The 26,919-nt window shown below is 47.1% G+C and overlaps 1 protein-coding gene across 4 annotated transcripts in view; it reads left to right on the forward strand.

The window, feature by feature from the left end:
• The window catches only part of PDE8A (phosphodiesterase 8A), a 169,949-nt gene that overhangs the window by 29,327 nt on the left and 113,703 nt on the right, over positions 1 to 26,919 (forward strand). The window contains exon 1 of one of the 4 annotated variants that reach the window (XM_070054563.2): positions 1,992 to 2,015. The exons of the other annotated variants lie outside the window; for them this stretch is intronic. The gene's annotated coding sequence lies outside the window, so the exon portion shown is untranslated. Of the gene's footprint in view, positions 1 to 1,991; positions 2,016 to 26,919 lie in introns of those variants that run through there. 4 annotated transcript variants of the gene reach the window in all.

The raw sequence follows: 26,919 nt of genomic DNA on the forward strand, positions 1-26,919 counted from the left end.
CTGAATATGGAAGGACTATTAAAAATTTTTTTTAAATGATTCATTTAGTTTGAAAGAATTACAGAGACAGGGTTGGGAGGGGAGAGAGAGAGAGAATTATCAATCTTTCATCCACTGGTTCATTTCCCAAATGGCTACAAGAGCCAGTGCTGGGCCAGGCCAAAGACAGGAGCCAGGAGCTTCATCCAGGTTTCTCACATAGGTGGCAGGGGCCCAAACACTTGGGCTATCTTCTATTGCTTTTCCCAGGCCATTAGCAGAGAGCTGGATTGGAAGTGGAGCAACTGGGATGCAAACTGGTGCCCATGCAGGATGCCAGCATCACAGTGGTGGCTTTACCTGCTATGCGACAATGCTGGCCACATTAAAACAAAGAACTTCTCATCAAAAGATAAGCTGTAGACTGGAAGAAGATATTTATAATACATAATACCCACAAAGAATAATTATCCTGTGTGTGTGTGTGTGTGTAAATAGATAAGAGCCCAAGGGGCAACATTGTGGTGCTGTGGGTTAAACCATAGTTTGCAACACCAGCATGCCATATTGGAGTGCCAGTTTGAGTCCTGGCTGCTCTGCTTCCAATCCAGCTGCCTGCTAATGTACCTGAGGAAGCAGGGGATGATAGCTGAAGTACTTGGGTCCCTGTCGCCCTATTGGAGACCCAGATGGAACTCGTGGCTTCTGACTTCAACCTGGCCCAGCCCATGCCATGGTGCCCATTAGGGGAATAAACCAGCAGATGGAATATCTCTCTTAGTCTCTGTCTGTCTCTCTGTCTTTTAAATATATACATACATAAATAAATCTTTAAGAAAGAAAGAAAAGACAGCCCAGTTGAAAAATGTGCCAAGACGGGGCCAGCGTGTGGCACATTGGGTTAATCCTCTGCCTGTGGCACTGGAATCCCATATGGGCACTGGTTCTAGTCCCGGTTGCTCCTCTTCCAGTCCAGCTCTCTGCTGTGGCCCAGGAGGGCAGGGTAGGATGGCCCAAGTGCTTGGGCCCCTGCACCCGCATGGGAGACCAGGAGGAAGCACCTGGCTCCTGGCTTCGGATCGGCGTAGCTCTGACCGTTGTGGCCATTTGGGGAGTGAACCAATGGAAGGAAGACCTTTCCCACTGTCTGTAACTCTACCTCTCAAATAAATAAAATCTTAAAAAAAAATTTGTGTGAAAATGTGCAAAGACTTGGACAGGCACATTACCATGGAGGCAACCAAATGGCTAATCAACCTATGAAAGATGTTCATCCTTACTGGGAGAAATAAACCCCACAATTAAAGAACATTTTATGTCTGTCGGATTGGCAAACATTTAAAAACTGGACAGTATGGGGCTGGCATTGTGGTGTAGCAGATAACAACTGGACAGCATTTTCAGGAACTCCTCAACTTTATAGGTAGAAGTACAGATTGGTTCAGCCACTGTGTCAAACCATCGTCATTACCAAGTAGAGTTTGACTTGTGACTCTGTGATGTGAGTTTGCTGAAACTCGTACACATCTGTGCTGGAGACATGTGCTAGAATGGCCACAGCAGCATTGCTTGTGATAGCGACCTTTCCTATAAACCCAAATGTCCATGCGTGACAGAAAGGATAAACAAGTTGTGATGAGCCCCAAGAAAGGAATACTTTATAGCTGTGAAAAAGGAATAGGTCATAGTTATAGATCACAACCTAGATCAATCTCACAAGCTCAATGTTCAAAGAAGGAGGAAGTTATAGAATTTATGATTCTTTTTATTTAAAGTCTAGTTACGCAATATAGTATATAGGATTATACATATGCATATAAATGTTGAAACTGTAACGGAAACCAAAGAAATAATTAACTATGAAGTTTAGTTAGGCAGAGAAAAAAATTTTTTAAAGATTTATTTGAAAGTCAAGAGTTGCACAGAGAGAGGAGAGGTCTTCCATCCAATGGTTCACTCCCCAGATGGCCACGACAGCCGGAGCTGTGCGGATCCGAAGGCAGGAGCCAGGAGCTTCTTCCGAGTCTCCCACACAGGTACAGGGGCCCCAAGACTTGGGCCATCTTCTACTGCTTTCCCAGGCCATTGCAGAGAGCTGGATGGGAAGTGAAGCAGCCAGATCTCAAACCGGCGCCCATATGGGATGCTGGCGCTTCAGGCCAGGGCGTTAACCCACTGCGCCTCAGCACGGGCCCGGGCAGAGAAAATTTATTCTGAGGACCTAAATGGTTGAACCGCAGGTGAATTTGAGCACTTGATGTGGAGGAGATGGGAGGACTGTACCAGGCTCTGCCTTCAGGGAACCCTTAGTCTTTCTGGAAAGGTGGGGTGGGTCTCTGACCTGGAGTGCCTGTGGTGCCCTGAGGCAGGGAGTGGGTGTTGATGAGCATTGGGTCTGGATTGCAGGGGACTGAGGAGACCAAGAGGACCTGGATCAGTGGAGGAGGGGATAGAAGGGGGTGGGAGTGGGGAAGGGGTGCTGGCTGCAGACTGTGGGGAGGTTGCTCAGGGGCAGAGGGGAGGCTTGAGAGCCAGGTCGAGGAGTTTGAAGTCTACCCTATAAACCCCAGGGAACTCCCAGAGGCTTTTTATTTTTAGCAGCGTGGTTACAGGATAAACACATTTTACGAAGATGAAGTTTCAGGCAGAAATTGCAGTGGGTGGGGTGAGGGACAGCTAGAGGTGGGGCGCCCAGGCCTGCCGTGGTAGCTTAGGCACAGGTATGACCAAGTCTGACTAACCGAGTGCAGTGGTCTGGGAGGAGGGGAATGAACTAAGAAACCTACTGGAGGTTGCCTGGATTTGGGGAAGAGAGGGAGGGGGAGGGGGGGTGACTCAGGGTTGGGGCTTGCCAGTGTAGCAGGACTGTGATAACACCACAATTTGTACAGGGCTTTAGGGTTTAGCAAGTGCTATTTCTGTGTATCACCTCGTTGATGTTCCCCCAGCCCTGTGAGGTAGAAGGGAGGGATTTTATTTTCCTTGTTTTAAGACCTAAAGAAGCAGAAATTCAAAGAGATTGACTTGTCCAAGTTTGTGGTGACCACTTACAGAAACAGGTTCACAATAATAGCATAGGGTAGGAGCCAGAGGAAAGAGTGGTTAGGGAGTTTTAAAAAAGTCTCTGGGTTCTGGGTTGATTTTATAAAAGTGAACTTTTCCTCTCATTGTAAAAGTCACATTCATTATAGGAAACCTGAAAAATACACACAAGAAGAGGATTGCTTAAATTCTGTGATCAGGAGATCATTCTCCTAAAAAGGTGTGCTTCCTTCCATCCATGTAGATTGCTTTAAATCACTAATTACAAACTTTTAAATATTTTAAACATTTTATTAGAGAGGGAAATCTCCTGTCCATTGGTTCACTTCCCAGTTGCCTGAAACAGGTAGGCCTGAGCCAGGAACTCAGTTCAGGTCTCCCACGTAGGTGGCAGGGACCCAAGTACTTGAGCCATCTGCTGCCTCCCGGGTGCGTATTACCAGGAAGCTGGGATCAGGAGTGGAGCTGGAACTCGAACCCAGGTACCCCCACTGGAATACAGTTGTCCCAAGTGACATCTTCATTGCTGTGCTAAACAGCACCCCATAATTTTGCTTTTTAGTTTTAGGAACATAAAGCTATGATTTCTTTAATATTGCCCCCCTTCCATTCTCTCATTTCTCTTCTGCAGCTCCGCCCACACGAGAGGATTTAGATGTATCCGATCTGTCCTCACTTTTTTTTTTAATTTTTTTTTTTTTTGACAGGCAGAGTGGACAGTGAGAGAGAGAGACAGAGAGAAAGGTCTTCCTTTTGCCGTTGGTTCACCCTCCAATGGCCGCTGCGGCCGGCACGCTGCGGCCGGCGCACCGCGCTGATCCGATGGCAGGAGCCAGGAGCCAGGTGCTTTTTTTCCTGGTCTCCCATGCGGTGCAGGGCCCAAGCACCTGGGCCATCCTCCACTGCACTCCCGGGCCACAGCAGAGGGCTGGCCTGGAAGAGGGGCCACCGGGACAGAATCTGGCACCCCGACCGGGACTAGAACCCGGTGTGCCGGCGCCGCTAGGCGGAGGATTAGCCTAGTGAACCGCGGTGCCGGCTATGTCCTCACTTTTCTTTATCTTCACTCTGCTAACTTTTGGGAGGATTTCTTTTTAGCTTTTTTTTTTTAGCTGATTAATTCATTCCTCAGGGTTTATTCAGCTCTTTTGCTCATTGAGGTTTATTTTACATTTTGGGGGGCATAGAGACAGAGGTTGGGTATGTGTGTGAGAGAGAGAGATACAGAGAGAAAGGTCTTCCTTTGCCATTGGTTCACCTCCCAGTGGCCACTGCGGCCGGTGCACCACGCTGATCCGAAGGCAGGAGCCAGGTGCTTCTCCTGGTCTCCCATGGGGTGCAGGGCCCAAGCACTTGGGCCATCCTCCACTGCACTCCCTGGCCACAGCAGAGAGCTGGCCTGGAAGAGGGGCAACCGGGACAGAATCCAGCGCTCCGACCGGGACTAGAACCCGGTGTGCCGGCGCAGCAAGGCGGAGGATTAGCCTATTGAGCTGCGGCGCCGGCCGAAAGCTCATTCTTGTTTGTCCACTTCCCAAATGTAATGCCTAGGGCTGGGCCAGGCCAAAGCTGGGAGCCAGGAGCTCAGTCCAGGTCTTCCATGTTGGTGATAGGCACCCAAGCTGTCTCTTGTGCTTCCCAGGTCTGCATTAGCAGGAAGCTGAAGTCAGGAGCCAGAGCTGGGTTGTGAACCCAGACACTCTGATGTGAGATGTGGGTGTCTTCACCACTTGGCCAAGTGCCGCCTGCCTCCCCCATTGCGTTTTTTGATTTGATAGTTTTTATCTTCAAGACTTATGGTTTGTTCATTTTTCATTACTGCTTATTTGTGTTTTATGGTTGACTATCGCAGACTCCCTTATCTCTCTGAGGCTATTAATTACGCATGCTTTTAAGTTCTATCATGGTGGGGCAGGCGTGGTAACATCTGCACCCGTGTGGGACTGCATATGTTCGAGCCTCAGCTCCTCTTCTGATCCACCTTCCTGCTAATACACACCCTGGGAGGCAGCGATGGCTCAGATAATTGGGTCCTTGCCACTCATGCGGCAGGTCCAGGTAGAGTTCTGAGCTTGGCTTCCGCCTAGCTCAGCTCTGGGTGTTGCAGGCATCTGGGGAGTGAACAAGCAGATGGAAAATCTCTCTTTGTGTGCCTGCCTTCAAATAAAAGAAAATAAAATAAAGCCTTTTAAAAAGTCCATTTCTGGTTGCTATTAATTTAAACATTTTAAAATGAGATGCACGTGCAGCCAGCTGTGTAACTAACAACCCAAGTCAAGTTAGAACATTTATAGTACTCCAGAAAGCTGCCTTGTGGCTGTTGGATACTTTTTAGTATTTTAAACATTTTTATTATGAAAGGTCTCAAACAGAGAGCAATCTTGGAGGAATTTCACAGTGTGCTCCTGTAGACCCAATGCTTTTATTTTATTTTAGCATTTTATTGTAATTGCCTTATCACATGTATCTGTCTATATACATCCTTCTGTCAATCTGTTTTCCTTTTCTTTGATGTGTTTTACTTTTTTAAAGATTTATTTACTTATTTAGAAGAGAGAGATAGGGAGAAGAGATACCTACAGTGGCCAGCACTGAGCCATCCTGAAGCCAGGAGCCTGGGACTCCATCCTGGTGTCCCATTTGGGTGTCAAGGACTCAAGCACTTGGGCCATTATCTGTTGCTTTCCGAGGTGCATTAGCAGGGAGCTGGATCAGAAATGGAGCAACAGGGACTCAAACCAGCACTCTGATACCAGCATTGCAAACAGTGGCTTAATATGCTGTTCCCTAATGCCAGCCGCTGATGTATTTTAAAGTAATTGCAAGTGTTAGTATACTTTTTTTGTAAATATTTCAGCATGCACGTCATTAATTAGTTTATTATTTGGAGTATTTTTTGAGAATTAGATATAATAAAATGTGTAAATCTTTAGCGTAACCTTGCTGAATTTTGACAAATGGATGCATGTATCTGTGTAAAGTAAACCTCTGTCAAGATACAGCATACTGTCATCGCCCCAGAAAGTTCTGTTGTGTTCTTCCCAGGAAGTCTGTCTCTGCCACCTCTGCAGCCAGCCGTCTATGTTTTCCCACTGTAATTAGTTTTGCTGTTCCAGAACTTCATGTAAGAGGAATTGTACAGTTTGCGCTTTTATGTGTCTTTGACTCAACATTATGCATATTGTTGCATGTATCAGTTCATAGCATTGAGACTACTAACGTTTAAAAGCTCACATTACAGACTATTAAGTTGCGCTTCTGAAAATATGATCAGACTTCAATCTCACGGATGGGAGCATGTAAGAATGCTTGTGGTTCTTTCCACAATCTGTCAGAGGGTGGCATTTCACTAATATTTCAGCTTGACTTTATTTCATTTGTTATTTGTTATCCTTTGTCTTCCCCTGCCCCGTGCGTTTTGGACCATTGAACTACCATGAATTGCTGTTCATGTTTGTTGTTCATTTTTGTTTGAAAGAGTTACAGAGAGAGGGAGAGGTGGAGAGAGAGATCTTCCATCTGCTGGTTCATTTGCCACATGACCGCAATGGCTAGGGCTGGGCCAGACTGAAGCCAGGAGCCAAGAGCTTCCGCTGAGTCTCCCACACGGGTAGCAGGGGCCCAAGCACTTGGGCCATCCGCCACTGCTTTTCCCAGGCCATTAGCAGAGAGCTATGGGAAGCAGAGCAATTGGGACACAAACTGGCATCCATTTGGGATGCCAGCATTGGAGGTAGTGGCTTTTCCTGCTACACCACAGTGCCAACCCTGACATTTTATATTTTTATGAAATCAAATTTAGCAGTCTTCCTTCTTACATGTTTTTTTTTTACTTGATTCATATAAACTTTTATGTCAGAGGCAGTCAGTGTATATGCATTGTAGAAAATTAGCACATGTTGACATGCAGTTTTCACAACCTCAGAATCACTTGCTGCAACATGTTAGTACTTAGATTTTTTTCTGTGCATGTAGATACTTGGATTTTACTGAAATTAGGTCAGAAAACATATACATTTAAAATTGTAGTAAATATACATAACAGAATTGTGATTTTAGCCATTTTAAAGTACACCATTCAATAGTTCAAGTACACTGGCACTGTTGTACAGCAGACACCACCGTCCATGTCTTCCCACCCCGCCTGGTCTCTGGTGACCACTGATCTGCTTTTTGCCTCTAAGAACCTGACTTGTGCAGGTGCCTCATGTACGCGGAGTCCTGGAGCATTTGTCACTTTGTGACGGGCTTCCTTCTCTTAGCGTCATGCCCTCAGTGCTCATATGTGTCGCAGCACATGTCGGTGTCCTTCCTCTCTCAGGGTGAGTAACAGCCCACGGGCACGCGTGCAGCACAGCTTGTTTATCCATGCGTCCGCTGCCGTGTGCTTCAGCTGCTGCGCCCTGCGGCTGCTGTGGATAGCGCAGCTGCGGATGTTGGATGCTGCCATACAGATGCTTCCTCAAGTCCCTGCTCTTGGCGCTTTTGATACAGACCCAGAAGTGTGATTGCTGGATTGTATGGTAATGCCTTTAGTTTTTTGAGGAACTGCCATAAGTACATACTGTTTTGCAATGTGTTTTTTTTTTTCCAGCAAAATATGCACATTTCAATTTCAGTTATTTTAAAAATCTTATCTATTATCCATATCATACCATATGATTCCAGATTCAAATTAAAATTTTTTTAAGATTTATTTTATTTGTTTGACAGACAGAGTTACAGAGAGAATAGAAACAGAGAGAGGGAGGTCCTCCATCCACTGATCCATTTCCCAGATGGCCGCAATGGCTGGAGATGTGCCGATCCAAAGCCAGGAGCCAGGAGCCTCCTCCGGGTCGCCCACGTGGGTGCAGAGGCCCAAGGACCTGGGCCATCCTCCACCGCTCTCCCAGGCCACAGCAGGGAGCCAGATTGGAAGTGGAGCAGCTGGGATTCAAATGGTACCCCTATGGGATGCCGGCGCCTCAGGCCAGGGCATCGACCCGCTGCGCCACAGCGCTGGCCCCCACATTAAATTTTAAACACTTACTGTTTTATTTATTTGAAAGGCAGAGAGAGGGAGAGGAAGAGGGGAAGAGAGAGAGAGAGAGAGAGAGAGAGAGAAAGAGAAAGAGAGAGAAAGAGAATCACCCATCAGCTAGTTTAACTCCCACAACAGCAGGTGGGTTGGCCAGGCCAGAGCCAGGAGCCAGGAACTCAGTGTGGGTTTTCTGTATGGATGGCAAGGACCCAAGTATCTGAGCCATTACCTGGTACCTCCAGGGTCTACATTAGCAGGAAGCTGGAACTGGGAGTAGAACTGAGACTTAAACCAGGATACTCTGATATGGGACATGATCATCCCGTTTGGGGTCTTAACCTGTAGGCCTACTCCCAAGTTAAATACTTTGGTCACATCATCAGTGATTCATGAATCATGTCAGAAGACACACAATCTGAGACACTGAGTTAGGATGATAATAATCAGACTCCCCCTCCCCCTTTTAAGATTTATTTTATTTATTTGAAAGGCAAAGTTAGAGAGAGGGAGGGAAGGAGGGAGGGAGGGAGGGGTCTTCCATCTGCTTCACTTCCCAGATGGCTGCAACAGCCTGAGCTGGGTCAGGCTGAAGTCAGGAGCCAGGAGCTTCATCCAGATCTCCCACATGGGTGCAGGGGCCCAAACCCTTGGGCCATCTTCGCTGCTTTTCTTGGGCTATTAGCAGAAGCTGGATTGGTAGTGGAGAAGCCGGGACGGGAACCAATGTCTGTATGGGATACTGGCATCCCAGGCACCAGCTTTACCTGATACATTATAATCGTGGCCCCCACATACTTTTTCTTGGGATTGCTTCTGAGATATGGCTTATAAATTGATTTTTTGATATTTAGAAGTTTGCATTCCTGAAATCAGTCTTGGCTGTTTGTCACAATTTAAAAAATTAAAACATACTGTTGAATTCAGTTGTAATTGTAAGTATAATTCTCTTTTCTATATCCATGAGTGAAAAGAGTCATCTACAGTTTCACACCTAGTAGTAACCCTTCTTAAAGCTTTAGCACATTATTGTGTGTATATTAACTTGATTATATTTATATATTGTATTTTTCTATGCATGTATAGGAATTTTTAATTTTTCAAATAATTGTAAAAATATTTATTTATTTACTTGAATGGCAGAATTACAGAGTGAGAGGGAGAGACAGGAGATCTTCTATCTGCTGATTTACTCCCTAGCTGACTGCAGTGGTGAGGGCGGGGCCAGGCTGATGCCAGGAGTCTGGAACTCCATCCACGTGTCCCATGTGGTGACAGGCACCTAAGGAATTGGGCCATGTGCTGCTGCTTTTCCCAGGCCATTAGCAGGGAGCTGGATCATAAGTGGAGCAGTTAGAACTTTAACCAGAGCTGTGCTCACATGGGATGCTGGCGTTGTGGGCAGTGGTTTAACCTACTGCCCCACAACATTGGCCCCTTAAATTAAAACAGAATTTTTTAAATATTTACTTATTTATTTGAAAGGCAGAGTTACAGACAGATAGAGGGAGAGACAGAGAGGTCTTCCATCTGCTGGTTCACTCCTCAGATGGCTGCAACAACTGGAGCTGGGCTGATCTGAAGTCAGGAACCAGGAGCTTCATGTGGGTCTTCCACATGAGTGCAGGGGCCCAAGCACTAGGAACATCTTCTACTGCTTTCTCAGGTCATTAGCAGGGAGCTGGATTTGAAGTGGTGCAGCCAGGACTCAAACTGGTGCCCATATGGAACGTTGGCACTGCAAGTGGACACTTAACCTACTCTGCCACAAGCCCTTACGTTAAAATTTTTAAACATGAATTTTAAATAAATACTTCTGTATAGTTTTATATTCTTTAATAATAAATTGCAACATTTTTCAATGTCATTGAAATTTCTTCAGGACATCATTTATGAGATGATGCTAACGCTTCCCATGCATTTATGTATATCTATGATTATTTTCATGGATTTCTCCTTAGAAGTGAACATATATATTTTTAAAAATGTTTATTTATTTATTTGGAAGTCAGAATTACACAGAGAGAGAAGGAGAGGCAGAGAGAGAAGAGGTCTTCCATCCACTGGCTCACTCCCCAATTGGTCGTAACAGCTGGAGCTGTGCCGATCTGAAACCAGGAGCTTCTTCTGGGTCTCCCACATGGATGCAGGGGCCCAAGGATTTGGGCTTTCTTCACTCCTTTTTCAGGCCATAGCAGGGAGCTGGATCGGAAGTGGAGCAGCTGGGACTTGAACTGGCACTCATATGGGATGCTGGCACTGCAGGCAGTTGGCTTTACCCCCTACGCCACAGCACCAGCCCCATATTTTTAAGTCTTAATGAAACAATTCTACTATGAAACATTTTAGTATAGTCTGGAATGAAAAAGCATTATTATATTTTTAAAGATCTTTATTTATTTATCTGAAAGTTTTAATTACACAGGGAAAGGGAGAAACAAAGAGAGATCTACTCCCAGGATGGCTATAGCAGCCAGGGTTAGGCCACGTAGAAGCCGGGAGCTTCATCCGGTCTCCCACGTGGGTGGCAGGAGCCCAAACACTGGAGCATCTTCTGCTGCTTTTCCCAGGGGCGTTTGCAGGGAGTTGGGTCAGAGTGGAGCAGCCAAGGGGCCAGCGCTGTGGTGTAGTGGTTAAAGCCACTGCCTGCGTGCCGGCATCCCATATGGGTGCTGGATCAAGTCCCAGCTGCTCCACTTTCTGATCCAGCTCTGTGTTAAGGCCTGGGAAAGCAATAGAAGATGGCCCATGTTTTTGGGCCCCTGCACCCACATAGATGAAGCTCCTGGCTCCTGGCTTCGAATAAGCCCAGCTCCAGCCATTGTGGCTATTTGGGGAGTGAACCAGCAGATGGAAGACTTCTTTTCTACCTCTTCCTCTCTGTAACTCTGCCTTTCAAATAAATAAATAATTCTTTTTTTTTTTTTTTTTAAAGTGGAGCAGCCGGGACATGAACAAATATCCATATGGGATGCCAGCATAGCACATGATGGCTTTACCCCACTCTGTTACAGTGCCTGTCACAGCATTATATTTTATTAAAAACTTTTTAATTTATAAACTTAGTTCAGATAAGTTACATTTACTTACTAAAATTTTTCATTGTGGTGCAATGGGTTAAAGCCCCCACCTGTAGCGCCGGGCATCCCATATGGGCGCAAGTTCGAGTCCCAGCTGCTCCACTTCCGATCTAGCTCTCTGCTGTGGCCTGGGAAAGCAGTGGAAGATGGCCCAAATCCTTGGGCCCCTGCACCAGTGTGGGAGACCTGGAGGAAGCTCTTGGCTCCTGGCTTCAGATTGGTGCAGCTCCAGCCATTGCTGCCAATTGGAGAATGAACCAGCGGATGGAAGACCTCTCTCTCTCTCTCTGCCTTTCCTTCTCTCTCTCTGTAACTCTGCCTTTCAAGTAAATAAAATAAATCTTAAATTTTTTTTTTCATTTTGTTAGATTTATCTGAAAGGCATAGTATTGAATGGAAGGTGGGTGAGTAGTAGGCAGGGAGAGAGACAGAGGTTTCTCATCTGCTGGTTGACTCCCCAGATGTCCACAACAGCCAGGGCTGGGCCAGGTTGAAGCCAGGAGCCAGGAACTCCATCCTGGTCTCCCTGTGGTTGTCAGGGGCCTGTCTGTTGCTTTCCCAGGCATATTAGCAGGAAGCTGGATCTGAAGCAAAACAGCCAGGACTTGAGCCAACATTCTGATATGGGATGCCTTCCATTTTCCCAAGTGTTTATTCTTCATTGGGACCCTTGGCTTCATCATATCCAACTTTCTTATTTTATGGAGGAGGAAATTGAGGCTCCAAGGCATTCAGAAGACATGGTGGAGATCACTGCAAGTGTTAGAAAAGCTGGGATGTGGACCCCACTCTGGCACCTGCCTTTAGCCCCTGGTACTTTTCATATTCACGGGAAGGGCCCAGAGGGAGCTATTCCTCCTGGTCATTACAGTGAGGTCCTGCGCGTTAGCCTGTCCACATGCTCTCCTGATTCAGGTTTGCAAAGTGTACTCCATTGCGGGGGTTTTCCTGTATAAAAAGGAATAAAGAAATTGAACATCTGGAATTTCTAAGCTTGTATTATCATTTGGGGAGTTGCTTGTTATTTTAAAAGTAGTTCAATTTTCAGTTCGAACAAACATGCAGATGCTCTTTTTTTTCTTTTCAGTTTATAACCCCTACAGTTGGAGTTGGTACACAGTGAAACCTATAGCACATATGGGACCACTCACTGCTTCCCTTTTGTGCCCTAACGTTTTTGGATAAAGGCAGGACATCTTGTTCCTTTGCCCTCTCTGTGGCTTCACGTTCTTTTTGTTTTTCTAATATTAAGAAAGAGAGTCTTGAAAAACCAGGAATTTCAAGTGAAGTGAAGTGAAGTGAAGTGTAGAGAAGCCTTGCCTTTGGTGGCGTTGGCTTGACCCTGCTATCCATGCAGTATTCTCAGGAGGCTGGGGGTGCCCCTGGTGGGGTCATCGATAGTGACCGTGTAAGCCAGTGCACGCTTGTCCCCAGCGCTAACAGAAATCAGTACTTCTGTTCGACACTGCTCTCTGGTGAGGTTCGTTTCGGAGGCCAAGAACACTGGCCTTCCAGTCTCGTTTCTTGAGCCCCCCTACAGGCGTTCCTGTTGACTCCATCTGCATGGAGAACTGTAGTTTGGTCCATTTTCATGATAGGGAGGTCGCCGACTCCTTACTGATGGCGAAGCACCCCTCATTCCTACAGCATGCGCTTGTTTAGTGCTGGCTGGGGGCCACCACTGCACGAGCCGTATGGTGGCAATGTGAAGAGTGAGACGGGGCCTGCTTTGCGGGAGAAGCTCGCCGGTGGCCTGGGCACGGGCTTGCCTCTGGGTGTGCCACCCTGCTCCTGCGTGCCTGTTCAGAAGTCTGATGTACCGCGCTCTGACGCAGAGCACACGGGGGTTGGAATGCGAAGACTTAGCTTCGGATTCTGGCTTTGGCTTTGATACTTGTTTAACTGCATGAGCTGAGGCAAATCATGCGGCTCAGCTGTGAGCCACAGTTCTCTGCACGTAAAATGTGGCCAGGGAAAAGGTGTGGGAGGATGCCCTCTGACCTGCTCTGCACCAGGGAAGTGACAGATTTTCCTTGTAGTTCTTTCCTTATTAACCAAGGCTGTGCTTTCTCACCAGTGAGGCAGTGGAGAAGGAAGCCCTGTTACAAGTCTTTCAGGGCTGCTAAATATGCTGATAATGGAAAAATACACAGGGGTGCACTGGTTTTCTAGTCAGTAAACCAAGAAACAGATTTCCATGCTAAAAGCTGTGTTTGTCTTGAGGGGCCGAGAGTGTTTCTGCTGTGTAGGGCAGCTTCGGATCCCATGGGGGGTTCTCTCACATAAGCACGCTGTTGGGGTTCGGCTCAGTTATTGCGGAGCTAGGTTCCCTACAGTGTAAAGTTCGTTCTGAGCTCCTGGCTGGAGTAAGACATTGAAGGAGGCTGGCTACTGGCATTGAAGTTGTTCTTCCAGCCTACCGGCACTGGCCAGTCAGAGCCGTGTGCCTGTCCGTCCTGTAGCCAGGCTCTGGAAGAAGTGAGCATAGCCCTTTTTTTTTTTTTTTAAAGATTTATTTATTTTTTGAAAGGCAGAGTTACAGAGAGGCAGAGGCAGAGAGAGAGAGAGAGAAAGAGGGAGAGGGAGAGGTCTTCCATCCGCTCGTTCACTCCCCAGATGGCTGCAATGGCTGGAGCTGTGTTGATCCAAAGCCAGGAGCCAGGAGCTTCTTCTGGGTCTCCCACGCAGGTGCAGGGGCCCAAGAATTTGGGCCATTTTCCACTGCTTTCCCAGGCCGTAGCAGAGAGTTAGATCAGAAGTGGAGTGGCTGGGACTGGCACCGGTGCCCATGTGGGATGTCTGCACTGCAGATGGGGCTTTAACCGCTCTGCCACAGTGCTGGCCCCATTGAGCATAGCTTTAAGCTGGACCTCTCCCCCCAGGTCAACTTGGAGTCAGCAGTTTCTGAGTGGTGGCTTTGCCTCTGTCCTTAGCGTTCTTAGCTTTCTCTACTAGTGTACTGTCCTTGCCAGGATCATCTGCCATATTTATTTTTCCTCATGAGGAAATCCTGTGAAATTTCTATCCCATTTAATGTGTTCTGTCTTCAGATCCCATTTCCCTAGTTCTGAGGCAGCCAGCACTCGGTGCAGAGGCCCGGGCCGGCTCTGCCTTGGAGGAGAGTGAGCCAAGCAAACCCAGCGGTGCTGCCGCCTTTCAAGCCCTCTGGGCCTTCCCCGTGGGCGCGGGGTTTGGACTTCCTTCCTTTGGCCTACGAAGCACAGCCCGAGGACTCCTGCCCCCTCTTCAGCTTCTTCCTGCGCCTCCCACTGGGGCATCTCAGGCACTCGGACCTCCAGGGACTTGGTGACCTCTGGACTTTGCACTGTGCGCTTTCCTTGCTAACGCTCTGCTGGGAGGTTCTCTGCACTTTAATTAGCAGAATTATGGGAGCTTTAAGAAGTAGGTAACAGGGAGGAAGTTTTATGTCTGGAGCAAAATGCCTTGAGAATACCTTTGTGTTTGTGGTGTTTCATTACAGAGACAAAAGAAAAAAAGATATGACCAAGACAGGATACAGGTGATAAACTGTCAGAGCCAGGAATGCTTCAGGGTGGAGAGGTTTCCGCTGGGTTCCCTGGCATGTTTGCCCTCTCGGCTGTTTCACCATGGCCCTGAGGACCTGGAGAGCTGGGGAGGGGTCTTTAGACAGTGGAGGGACAGCCCGGGGGCCAGGGAGCCTGCAGGTGCTGATGGGGCTGGTGTTCCTTGCTTAACTGGGGGGGGAGGGGGGTGCTCGGTGTGAGGCTGTGAAGTAGCCCCCTTGCTGGGCACCTGAGGAAGTTATTGTCCTTAGAAGCCAGACATCTTCTGGACTTGGGGGTGTGCAAGTTCACAGCCAGACTGTGTAGGACAAACACTTCTCTGTGATCAGCTTAACACCTGTTTTCATCACCCTAGTACCACCTTAACTTGGTAAATCATGAATTACTCTCCTGGAAGTCACCTGAGATTGAGTTAATATAACACAAGTGTATTGACTGTTTACTTCATACCAGGCACTGTTCTAAATACTTTGTGTGTATTAACTTATTTAATCCTTGTGACAACCCAGGGGGCTTGGTGTTACCTTAAATGCCCCTCTTCAAAGATAAGAGTCCGAGGCAAATGGGAGGTTAAGCAGTTTAGCCAAGGTTTCATAGCTTATAACTGGCAGACTTGGATTCAAACCCAGGTAGCCTGGTTCCTGGGTCCGTGTTCTTAATCACTGATGTGTAGGAAGGACAGCTTTCCCCTTCCGTACTCCCCTTTCTCAGTACTTCACGTCTCTGCCCATACGAAACAGCTCTCCAGTCCTCTCTGGAAGCCAGCTGGCTCCTCGGCAGTTCAGTTCTGGCAGTAGCCGCATTAGCGCAAATTTCACAGGTTGAGCATTCAAAATCCTGCAGGCTTCCCCCACCCCCGCAACTTCAGGTGCCAATTGCACATCACAGGTCCCCCAAGTTACCTGTAATTTCTGTCCAGCTTGGCCACAGGTTGGAGGTTCTCGTGACCCCCTTCTTGGCTTTGATGATTTGTTAGAGTGCTCACAGAACCTAGGAAAAACGGTTTCCCTGTTAGGTTGCCAGCTTGTTCTGAAGAGTGTTTACTCAAGTGCCTGTCCCAGAGCATAGGAGCTTCTGCTACCCCCCTGGCGCGTGGTATGTTCTTGTTCACCCTCTCAAAAGCTCCCTTAATGTGTTCTTTTGGATTCTTAAATGAAAATTGTTATTTATTTATTTTCATCTTGCTTGAAAGGCAGAGCGACAGAGAGGAACTTCTGTTTGTTGGTTCAACAACTTCCCAAATGCCCACAGCAGCCAGGACTGAGCCAGGTTGAACCTAGGAGCCAGGAGCTCCATCTGGGCTTCCCCTGTGCTTGACAGGAAGCCAGGCACTTGAGCCGTCACCTGCTGTCTCCCGGGTGCATGTTAGTAGGAAGTTGGATGGGAAGTAGCGGTGCCAGGACTTGAACCTTCACTTCAGTATGGAATGTGGGCATCCCAATGGCAGCTTAGCCCACTCTGCCACAACACTGTTATAATGTCCTACTCCCCTTTTTTGGATTTTTTTTAAGATTTATTTATTTATTAATTTGAAAGGTAGAGCAACAAAGAGAGAGGTGGAGACACACACATACACACCCACACGGGAGTGAGTGGGAGAGAGAGAGAGAAAACAAGATCAATTAATCCATCTTCCATTTACAGGTTCACTCTACAGATGGCTGGAATGACTGGGGTGGGTCCAGGCTGAAGCTAGGAGCATGGAACACCATCCAGTCTCTCACATGGCGGGCAGAGGCCAAGCACTTGGGCCATGTTGCGCTACTTTCCCAAGCACATTAGCAGGGAGCTGGATTGGAAGTGGAGCAGCTGGACTTGAACCAGTGCTCTGATATGGGAACTTAGCTTGCTGTGCCACAGCACCAACCCCCATCAGGATTCTTTTGACTGCAAGTGACATCAACCTACGCTAAACTGGCTGAGGCCAAAAGAGGAATTTTTGGGCCACCATATTGGGCTTACGTAACCCAAACAAAAGTGAGACCACAGATATGCTGTCCTCAGGGACAAACAAGATTAAGATTCTTCACCTTCCTTTCATTGGTGTCATCTTTGTTGTCTTGAGCAGCTTTTTCAGTGCCCACCAACAGTCCCTAGTTTCCCATTTCATAGCTTCTTCCCTTGATCCCAGCTTTGGAAAGTCCTAGCAAGGAACAAAAGGGGTCTGGCTTGGTGCGTCTGCCAGCCCCCGATGCCAGTGCGCGGCCTCCATGACGGGCAGTAGCTTTCACAGAACTGGGTGGTTGGGTGGCGGAGGAGTAGCGTCGCCGGGAAGGAGAGTCTGACTGGACAGAATGAAGCTGCCCCTGCACTGGGGTTGGGATTGAGTCCAGCCCCCACTTTCCAGCTTAAGAATGAGTGCCATTGCCATGGAGGATTGACAGTGTTACTCCTTGCGCCGACTCTGGGGCAGTTGACTTATCAGACATACTCCACTTCTGGTTGCTAAGGGGAGAATGGAAGTTAGCTTGAAGGGGAAACGCAGCAAGGTGTGGCATGGAAAGGGCTCCCCAGTTGATCTTCCCTGCTTTACACAGTCTGCCTAGAAGCTGTTTAAATACTAAATACTCTGTGTGGCTCAGTACTTCTCATTTTACTCAGTACTTCCATACTTATTCTTAATTTGGGCTTTGCATTCGTTGGTAAGATCATTACACCCTGTGCTCTTGTGTTTGTTTAAGCAGCTAACTTTGCATCTTGGGCAAGTCATCCGACCTTGTGGGTCTTAATTTCTTCACCTGCTAGGATAGACTGACCATTCCGGCAAGCTGGAAAATGCACAAAAGGCTGAGCCTTGATAGCAGTTTCTCATTTAAACCTTAAAACAGCTGCTCTCTATCACTGGGGCACTCTTCTCTAAGCAGTGGGCGATTCAGGGACCAGGGCTCTTTGTATCTGTGGCTTTGCCATCTTCAACGCATTGGCTCCCAGGTTCACTGTGTTTGTCTGCACTGACGAAGAGGAAAGAGCGCTGAGGGTCATGGGTGAGAAGTATTTAAGGACCAGATCTGGAAATGGTCCACGTCAGGTTGTTCACATTCCATTGGCCACATGACCATACCTAACTTCGCCCAAGGCTGGGAAATAGGATCTAGCTGAGTACTGGGGACAAGGCGCTGCGTTTGAGCATAGCAAGTCTCTGCCACACTTCTTTGGTGACATTTTTCTTCCCCCTTTCCCTGTTTCATTCATAGCTCTTACTGTGTAGTTTGGATAGGATTGAGCCCACTCCCAGCTCTAGGGTGGGTCCCAGAGTGCTACTTGTCCCAGTTATTGGTTCAGTAATAGATGCATAACCCACGCCTAAGGCAGGATGTGCCATTCCGCTGGTCCCAGTGACTAGTCCAGAGGCAGGCTTGTGATATGAACTGTTGCATTCAGAATGGAGTGCTTAGAGGAAAATGACCCTGTCTGACAGGCCACAGTGCAGGCAAAGCCAGCACATCCGTGGGAACTGCAGAGATCCAGAGCCCAAGTCCTATTGAACTTTGCCTGAAGGCCTGGCTCTAGACTTTGCAGTAACATGAGCCATTACATCTGCTTTATCACATAATTTGAGGTTAATTTTGTTGACTTGCAATCAACATCCCGATAGATACAACATAATTGGAAGGGGAGCAGGGAGGAAGGATAGAGTCTGGATCCCTAAGTTCTGCTTCCTTTAGTTGCCGTCAGTTTTGTGGTGTTTCCTTGAATACTTGAGCACGCTCGAGCAGGGTCTGAATTCATGGTATCTGGTTTGACTTCTCAGTTCCCTGGAATTCAGCAGGAATAATTATGTTCTTTAACACTCTTCTCTTTTTCAATGATTTTACTCTGGATTGAATTATATGGATATATAGTTTGTCTGAAGAAAAAACTATGACATTTCTGTTGAAAGGAAAATTTCTTAGACTAATTAAATTTAATGGTTTTTTTTTTTAAGATTTATTTATTTATTTGAAAGTCAGAGTTACACAGAGAGAAGGAGAGGCAGAGAGAGAGAGAGGTCTTCCATCTGCTGGTTCACTCCCCAGCTGGGCGCAATGGCCAGAGCTTCCCCGATCCGAAGCCAGGAGCCGGGAGCCTCCTCCCAGTCTCCCACGCCCAGGCCGTAGCAGAGAGCTGGATTAGAAGTGGAGCAGCCAGGACTCGAATCAGCGGCGGCTTTACCCGCTATGCCACAGTGCCAGCCCCTTAGTGGTTCTTTTAAAATAAGAATTTATTTTTATTTGAAAGGCAGACAGACATTTTCCATCTGCTGGTTCACTCACCAGATGGCCTGCAACTCAGTCCGGGCTTCCTGTGTGGGTGGCAAGAAACAGCACCTCCTGCCTCCCAGGGTGCACGTGAGTTGTGCTGCCCCAGAACCAGGATAGATCCTAGGAACTCCCGCTAACAGTGTGATCTGACATCATTCATAGAAAATCAGAAGTGAGGCATAGAAACAATGCAGGGGCAGACATTTGGCCTAGCGATTAATGAAGACACCACTGAAGAGGCCTGTGTCCCCTGTCAGGGTACCTGGGTTCAATACCTGGCTCCAGCTCCTTTCTCCAGCTTCCTGCCAGTGCGGATCCTGGGAGGCAGAGCTGATGGCGCAAGTGAGTGGGTCACTGCCACTCGTGGGAGATGTGGACTGAGTTCCTGAGTCTTGGCATGGGCCTGACCTGGCCCAGCTCCAGCCCAGTCCCAGACATTGTGAGTATTTGGGGGACTTAACCAGTGAATAGGAACATTCTCTCTCTCAATAAAAGGGAGGAGAAAAACCCCAATTCAGTTGGCTGTGGCTTAGTTAGCCAGCCAGTCAGTTGGCGACAGCTTAACTAGTTAATTGATTATAGTCTAATCAGTTAACTGGTTACAGGGCCTTCTGCAACTGGCCAAAGCTCAGTTACTATGATCAGACTCTGCTAGTTTGGTGTGTTGGGCCCAGTGTAGGAACCCAGTCCAAATCCATGGCCTCTTAGAATTTACTATTTTGGGGCTGGCACTGTGGCATAGTAGGTTAAGTATCTGTCTGTTTCCCTGGCCTCCCATATGGGTGCCAGTTTGAGACGTGGCTGCACCACTTCTGATCCAGCTCTCTGCTATGGCCTGGGAAAACAGTAGAAGATGGTCCAAGTGCTTGGACCCTTGTACCCATGTGGAAGACCTGGAAGAAGCTCCTGGCTTTGGATTGACTCAGCTCTGGCCGTTGCAGCCATTTGGGGAGTGAACCAGTGGATGGAAGACTCTCTGTCTGTCTGTAACTCTGTCAAGTAAATAAATAAATCTTTAAAGAAAAAATTTAAAAAAAGAATTTAATGTTTTCCTCCACCAAAGCAAACAGAACATGGTTCATGCTATTTCTTCTGTATATTCTGTTTTAGCAGCTTCTCTACAGTTTGTCTTTTCATCAAGAACTTACGCAGACTGGATGTTGCAAACACAGTGCAGAATGTGCTTGGTTCAAGGCGTGTTTATTAGGGTAGAATGTTTTAACTTTTTGAGTCGAATGCTGTAAACCTTTTTTGCAATTTGAATAGTTTGTCAAATTTGTTGATTTTTATAGCACCTCTAACTTGAAAAAAAAATGCCAGTTGCTGTTCCTGAAAGAAGATTTTGAGAGACTTATGTGGTATTCAGCAGGGCAGTTGGAAATAGCCAGATATGCAGGCACTATTGCTCCAGAAGCTAATTTGCACAAGCAGAAGCCACTGGCTCAGCACACAGACACCTCCTGCACCCGTGGTGACACCTGCAAGCCAGGGGAGCCCAGCCCAGCTCAGTCCTGTGGAACAGGAACGACGGAGGTGTGGCAACCTCAGTGGTAGAATTGCCTTGCCTATAACTTCAAGGATACTTTGAGTGGAGTTTAAAAAAAAAAAAAAAAGGAAAAAGACAGCAGAAAGAGAATCAGGGCCAAGGGCACACAGGGGTGGACGCATTAGTCAAGTGGGAGTCAGCTCCGCCTGTGGAAATCCATGCCACACGGACGTGTGTGCTTGCCAGGGCGCCCGGTCACACGCTTGGCTCTCAGCTTCCCACAGCCTCACCAAGTAGGGAAATAGTCCCAGAGTTCTGGAGATGAAAAACTAGCTAATGTCTCAGGAGAAGTGTAGTTTCTGAGCTGAGGTGGAAAGAGGTTGCTCTCCTGGGCCCATTTTGAAGGACAAGACTCTTAACGGTGTTCCCATAATAACCGTGGTGGTGCATAAACAAGGAGGAGGGGTACCAGGACCTGGTGCCCAGCTGTGGTAGGCCATGGTCAACTTATTTGCCATTCTGTAAGGCTGTGGGACCTTCTTCCTCAGCTGTGTCTGGTGCCTGTGTATGTGGGCAGAGATGGACAGTTGAATTGATCTGGATTTGGAGTTTTGCAATTCCCAGAAGTCTGCAAGCTGTTGTCAGTGTAGATGAGAGAATAGAGCGCTGTGGATTTTGGTTTGCTCTAACAGGTGTTATAGGATGCTGAGGGGAATATGAGAACAGGAGAAGTGGCTTGGTGAAGTGCCAGATAGTTAGAACTGCTCAGTGCCCTCCACTGGGTGTGAGCAGGTGAGGGCCACAGAAGCACAAAAGCAGGCAAAACAGATTTGTGCTGTTAGAAGCCGGCCAGTGGTACTATGGGGGACCCTGGGGGCTTCTAGCGGCTGCTGACAGCTGTTTAATCTGGGTGCTGGTTATGCAGGCATGTTGTTTGTGAAATCCATCTGCTAGCACATGGATGCGTATGAAGGCACAGTGTGTAGAAAAATGGAATGCAATCCATGAATACACTTTTAAAATTTTTATTTATTTTCACTTTATTTGAAAGAGAAACAGATCTTTTTTTAAAGATTTATTTATTTGAAAGTCAGTTACACAGAGAGGAGAGGCAGTAAGGGGTGGGGGAGGGGGAGGGAGGGAGGGAGGGAGAGAGGTCTTTCACCCGTTGGTTCACTCCCCAATTGGCCGCCACAGCTGGAGCTGCACCAATCTGAAGCCAGGAGCCAGGGGCTTCTTCCAGGTCTCCTGCGTGCGTGCAAGGGCCCAAGGCCTTGGGCCATCTTCTACTGCTTTCCCGGGCCATAGCAGAGAGCGGGATGGGAAGTGGAGCAGCTGGGACTCGGAACCGGTGCCCATATGGGATGCCGGTGCTTCAGGCCAGGGCGTTAACTTGCTGCACCACAGTGCTGGCCCCAGAGATCTTCTGTCTGTTGGTTCACTTCCCAAATGCCTGCAGCAACCAGGGCTGAGCCAGGCTGAAGCCAGGAACCAAGAACTCTATCCAGGTCAGATCCTGGCAGAGACCAAAGTATTTGATCCATCATCTGTTGCCGTCCAGGGTGTGTATTAGGAGGAAGCTAGATAGGAAGTGGAGTAGCCAGTACTCAAACAAGGCACTCTAACATGGATGCGGGCGTCTTAAGCCATGTCTTAACCATATGCCTGACGCTATAGGTTTTTGATAATATGCATTTTCCATGCACTTTATTTTCTTTAAGATTTACTTATTTATCTGAAAGAAAGGGAGAGACGAAGAGGTAGATCTTCCATCTGCTGGTTAACTTCTCAGATGGCTGAAGCAGTCAGGGCTGAGCCAGGCTGAAGCCAGGAGCCAGGAGCTTCATCTAGGTCTCCCACGTGGGTTGCAGGAACCCAAACACTTGGGTCATCTTCTGCTTTTCTAAGGCTATTAACAGGGAGCTTGATCAGAAGTGGAGCAGCCGGGGCACAAACTGGTGCCCTTGTGGGATGCCAGCATTGCAGGCAGTGGCTTTACCCTCTGTGCCACAGTGCTAGCACTTTTTGAAGAACACTTTTCTGTGTGTTCACTAAAATGTTAAGAGAGAGAGAGAGAGAGAGGATGCACATTTTTGGTTCCAGACCACTTGCTTTCATGTCCTAGCTCTACCACTTTATAGCTTGGGCCTTGGGCAAATTACTTAACCTCTCTGTGCCTCAAGTTCAAATAATATAAAAGCAAGAATAATAGTAGCACATTACATAAGTGACTGAGGAGTAAATGAGTGATACATGTCAAGCACTGTAAATTCTAATGCATAGTAAATACTTCCTGGATATTGCCTATTATTATTTCTGTTAATAGCAGTTACTATAATGAGCATAAGTGTGAGGGAGACACTTCTGCGCAGTAATGTTCTGAGTGTAGCCCGCCATGGTGCCTGGTGTGGAGTGGGGCTGGAACAGGCGGTGGTCAGAGGGAAGAAGCTGAGGGGTGGTGGTGTTGCCTGGGACAGTGGTGGGCCTTGGGGGAGGAGAAGGCTGAGTGCTGGGCCTCAGAAGTCCTTAGTGTGAGTGGCAAGGGTGGCACTGCCACGTGATGTGCGTCCCTGAGGACAGGGGAGGGGCACTGTCTGCCTGTGACCTCTGGGCTGCAGGGTCAGGTGCAGCCTCCCATGGCTGCTCCGAGTGGCCGGGAGACCGCCCATGTGGCTTTCGCAGAGTACTAGGAGGACTGCAGTTAGTGGCCCAGGGAGGTGTCAGAAGCCAGGGGACATTTGGTGCGTTGTGACAAGGAAATATGGGTTGATTTAGTCAGTTTGAATGTATTTTCAGAATTCCATTCTCAGTCTCCTGATGGCTTGTGATGGTGCCTGTTACTGCCTTTCTCTCTGAGCCGTAGCTAGATTTGTTTCACCCTGCAAGACCCTTCCTCCATACTGTGTAACACGCCCATGCCAAGTTTTGCTGGCAGGAGTTAAGTCATTCTAGCTCCACCCTCTGGACCTCAGTCCCATCTGATCAGTGGGCTTTGTGGCTTTGGCCACTCTCCCATCTTCAGTTCCTCTGCCAGGCTCAGGTCTTGCTTGGATGCTTTGTCCTGGCCACCTGCCAGTGCTCTAGTTTCCCCTGCAGCTGAGGTCTTCCTTGCATCCGTCCAAACCCTTGTGTGACCCCAGACCCCAGGATGAGAGCCTACTGCCTGAAGTGGACTTCCCCTCTTGGCATCTTACTGCCAGGCCTGCGGAGCCTTGGCCTGTGCTGATCCCCCCAGGCGGCGTCTGCCGGCACTGTCTGCTGGGGATGCACTGCTCCTGCTGGCCAGGGAGCCTTTCTCTCCAGATTGGGCCCCTCCTCCACTTGGAGGAAGCTTTGGGGCTTGCCCCCAGGCCAGCCTGCCCTTTTCAGGGCTCCAGTTCTGACAGTGGGCACCGGGGAGGGACAGGTTTTGAGTCCTATAAAAAGAAAAAGAGAGGAAGTAGCCTTTACACAACGTCTGTCCATTTTCTTCCTTCTTTCTATTGTCTAAGTGTGTGTGTGTGTGTGTGTGTGTGTGTGTTTGAGAGAGAGAGAGAGAGAGATGTTTTGTGGTTTTGAGTTGAGAATGCTTAAAGTGGAGAAGGGTCAAAGAGTTGAAAAGTAATTTTTATTTTGTGACTAGGCAAAGGAACTCTAAAAAGCCAACCTATAGAGGCCATTCTAGTTTTCTTCCAATGATTAATATAATACAAATGACATAAAAATTGGGTCTTGGGGGCCAGCACTGTGGCATAGTGGACTAAGCCTCCATCTGCAGTGCTGGCATCCCTTGTGGGCACCGGTTCTATTCCCAGCTGCTCCTCTTCTGATCCATCTCTCTGCTATGGCCTGGGAAAGCAGTAGAAGATGGCCCAAGTCCTTGGATCCCTGCACCCATGTGGGAAACCCAGAAGAAGCTCTTGGCTCCTGGCTTCAAATCAGCCCAGCTCTAGCTGTTGCAGCCATGTGGGGAGTGAACCAGTGGACGAAAGACCTTTCTCTCTGTTTCTCCCTCTCTCTCTAACTCTACCTCTCAAATAAATAAAATCTTAAAAAAATTTTTTGATCCCTTTTCTTTTGAGAATGATAGAAAATGCTTTGGCCGTAGATGATATTTAATATTTTGTAGTCAAACCAACAAAATACGGTTTCTACACATTGTTTTCTGTGACTGGAAAGAAGAACTTTATAGGTCACTCTTTGAAATGGAATTTGTTGTCCCAAGAATTACCCATTGTAAACTTTAGAGATTTTTGGTGATACATAACAAAATTCATGTAAAGGAGAAAACGCAAGGATTTCAGGCTGCAGAGGGCCATTGGCTAGCATCGTTTCCTTACCAGTTTTTATCAGAAGTTTAGATTCTCTGAATTGTGGCAGGTCATCTTGTTTGCTATGACAAAAACCAATCAAACAAAAGGCAAGTGTCATATGCTGCTTAGTAGCAATGTAAATTAGTGAGATTACTTTGGAAAACTGTTGGCCGTTTTTACGAACATTGACAGTATGCATGTTAGCTCACTTACCAGTTCTACCTCCAGGTTTACAGCCAACACAGATATGTGTATATGCTCACCAAAACTCATGCACTAGAATGTTCATCGCAGTGTTGTGCATACTAGTTAAACACTAGAAATAATCCCATAGGTCCTCAAAGGAGAATAAGTTGTGGTGTAAGCATACAGTGAAATACTTTCTAACAATGGAAATGAAAGAACCATTGTGCTACATGCAGTAGCATGAATGAATTTCATAAGCTTAGTGTTGAATGAAAGCAGCCAGAAAAAAAGTACATATTTATGATTTTGTCTATACAAGATTTAAAATTGAGCAGAGCCGTGGTGTTGGAGCCGGTCAGTGCTGGCCTTTGGGGAAGTGAAGAGGAGGCAGGAGGCCCTCTGGGGAATGGTAGTGTTCTATTTCTTGACCTGGGGGGTAGGGATCTGAGTTGAATTCACTTTGTGATAATTCAAAGCCACGCACTTAGGACTTATATTATTTGCTCTATGTTAACTACCAATAAAACTTTCTATTAAAAAAATCTCAGTATGTAAAAAGGTACTCCAAACAGTTTGTGGAAAATGAAATTAAAAGAGTTTTTTGGGGGAGGTACAGAACATTTTTGAAATCTATGCATAGTTTTTTCATTACAGTACATTTTCTATGAACCTTTTGAAGACCCCTTGTATGTATGGATTTCACTTTTTTTTTTTTTTTAGGGGGGCACTAAAATGATCTGATCTTTTAATTTCATTTTCCTCAGATTTTTGAGCAGAGCTTTCACATGTTTGTGTCTTTGCTGGTCTTAGGGACTTTTGCTCTGCTGGTAGCCAGTCCTGAACCCCAGCTGTGATTTCACACATCTGTGTATATTTAGTCACTTCCTCCTGACCTGTGAGTTTCAAGAGAGCAGGGGATGGGCCTGTTCATGCCAGTCCTTGAGTCTGGCAGGACGGCCATAGTGCCTACACTGCTTGGTACTTGTCAGATGCATGGACTGACTTCAGAGGAAGCAACCTTTTTTGCTCCGCTCTTTCCATTTTAGTTAGAGAAGTGCAAGCTGGGACAAGCTCTGAGGTCGAAGCCCCCGTGAAGTTGCATGGAATACTTTTGACATGACAGCGATTGAATAGCCTTCGCGTGTGGCCTGCAGAGAAGTTGGCTGAGAGAGGAAGCAGTGCTGGCTGTCAGGCACCCTTAGCCCGGTCCTGTGTTGTGTGCCCGCTCGGCATGTTCCTGAGAATGAGAGTTGATATATGATGACTTCATTTGTTCTGGCTTTTCTCATGACAATCCTAAGGTCAAGTCTATTTTAAGTCTGAGAAATATGTCCTGGAAGTTAGTTCCAGAGTCCCTATTTCCTTTTTCTTTCCTTAGCATTGAAATCTTGGCTGACCTCCCCAGCCCCTCCCCCAAAAGCGATCTTAGAAACAACTTTACAAGTATCACAAATATTCGCTGTTGATTTTTCTCTGAACTTCAGTAGTTCTTTTCCAACTGGATGTGGGAAAATGACACTTTCTCATTCACCATCCCAACTTGAAAGAATTAAGTCCAGAACAATGCTCCGATTAATGCAGTAGGAAGAAGAATTTAAGACATTTACATTTAGACTTTTTTTGTTGGTTTTTTTTCTTGCTTGTGCAGGGTGGTTAGGAGACAGGTTTGGAGCCAAACGGTACTGGTCCAGATCCCAGCCCCACCGTCCCTGCTTTGTGACCTTTGGCAAGTGGACTGCACAGCCTCGCTGGGCCCAGCTTTTCTTATTTGTAAGATGAGGCAGTTGTGAGGGTTTAATTAAGAAAGGGAAGTAAAGGAATCTGTTCAATGCTTAAAAATGATAAACATTCAATAAATAGCGGTTACCCAGAGTGGCTGTTCAACTTTATTGTTAGGAAAAGAATGGCTTTAATAATAGTATGTATTAGACTCTAAAAAGTAGATTAAAACTTCTTATTTTTCCATTTTTCTTTATTTGAAAAGGGTGAGACAGAGAGAGAGAGAACTCCCCCCATCTGCTTGCTCACTTCCCAAATGTCTACAGCAC

This window comes from Oryctolagus cuniculus, chromosome 12 (genome assembly GCF_051225735.1).
Source record: "Oryctolagus cuniculus isolate XC-2025 breed Fujian yellow rabbit chromosome 12, ASM5122573v1, whole genome shotgun sequence".
Taxonomy (NCBI): domain Eukaryota; kingdom Metazoa; phylum Chordata; class Mammalia; order Lagomorpha; family Leporidae; genus Oryctolagus; species Oryctolagus cuniculus.